The following is a 1,741-nucleotide window of genomic DNA, read 5'->3' on the forward strand; positions in this document are numbered from 1 at the left end:
CCGAGCCCGGCTCGCCCCGCGGGGAGGAGGCGGCGGAGGAGGGCGGCCGGAGCAGGGAAGCCCCGGCGCCCAAGGAGAACGCGTGGACGCGGCGCAGAGCCCGGCGGGACAGCCCTTCCCCGCCCGCGGGGCCGGACGGGCGGCTCGGACCGCAGGAGCCAGGTGCGGGGCCGGGAGCGTGTGCGCGGCGCCTCGATGGCATCGGGGTGGTTTTGGTTTTGGTTTTCTGGTTTTTTTTCTTTTTTAGGAAGGAAGGAAAAGCGCGTGTTTGTCGGCGGCCGCGGAGCCGGGCCCGTGCGCAGCGCCGGGCCGGGCGCGCCGGGTTTGACATACATGGGCACAGGAGGGAGCGCTCCGGGCGGGGGACGCGGCCGCGGACAGCAGCGCCGGGCTGGCCGCAGGTCCCGGGGCTTGCGAGTGGCCACCCGGGCCCGGCGGTGACCTCCGGCCGGCCCCTGGCGCTGGCAGAGAGGGCTGCTCGCCCACTCGTCTCGCTTAGCCTCCTTTAGAAGCGCCGCTTTGCCGCAGCTCTTTTTTGGCTAATTATGTAGCAAGGCCTTCGGAAGGACCCGTTACTTGGGTTTGGTTCCCGGAATGGGGTTGCCGAGGCTCCAAGCATGGCAGAAGCAGGCGGTTCGCTCGCAGTTGGGATTTGGTGTGCTTACACAGGGAGAGTAGCCACGGGATAATTTCCTGGCCTTAAATCGCTACACGTAAGATAAAGCTGTTTTATAGGCACCACACCGACTGAACGCGCATATGGCTTTACAAAGCTGGTCGTCAGGGACCTAACTTGAAATTGCCAGGCTTTATGCTTAGGCTAGCAAAGCGTTCCTAGAAGTTTGCAGCTTCTTGGAGTATTGTTCTTGGCTGCAAGTAAACTGCTGACCTCAAAATAAATACTTCAGCCAGTGCTTCCAGAGAATTTCAATCTCAGCACTCGCTCCCGAGGGCACCTGGAAAACCTTTTTTGTGATCTCACAGCCACTTTTATCCTTGAATTAAACATGTACTTCCTTGACAAAGAGAAATATATAATTTACAGTTTCAAGTATACAGGTCATACAAACGGAGACCACATTCCAGACCGCAAAATTTCTACTTTGCTGAGGAGCAGAACTTTTGGCAACGTGCATCCCCATCTTTATTATCTGGACTGTTTTGTTTATGTGTACTGACGCGCTCCTAAGTACCTGTTTGTGCCGAGCTTCCAAAATGTGTCTGGCTGGGCAGCAGCTCGTGGCCCGCTTCATACATGAAGGGCACTTGTCACTTGTTTGCCTTGCTGTGGCAGTAATAACAGCAGTGCTGCATCAGAAGCAGTGGGAAAGCTGCTTTTGTCGCGTTAGCACCTTGTGTGCTTCACCTCTGCAAAGTTTGCTTTTCCAGCAAAGATAAAGCACGCAAATAATTGTTGAAGGAAGGAGGAGGAGGCAGGAAGGCAGTGCGTTCACACACTGTGCGCATTGTCTGCTTCATTTCGTGATTTTGGAGAGCCTTATATTGTTTTTCTCCTGCAAGAAGTTGTGCTTACCATTCATGGAATTAATAATTAAACTGAGGAGTTGTACTAGAGCATAATTTTCAGTGGGCCAGGTGTATAACTGAGCAAATAAGGGAGTCAGTGTTGCTGGCAATGGCACTGTTGAAGAACACACAGCAGGGTGTGTGTTTTGGTTTGGCCACCACCAGAAGCACCGTGAGGAAGCCACCATTCTTACCCTTGTAAAAGGCAAAGCAG

The sequence above is a fragment of the Parus major genome, chromosome 4, assembly GCF_001522545.3.
Source record: "Parus major isolate Abel chromosome 4, Parus_major1.1, whole genome shotgun sequence".
NCBI classification, from domain to species: Eukaryota; Metazoa; Chordata; class Aves; order Passeriformes; family Paridae; genus Parus; species Parus major.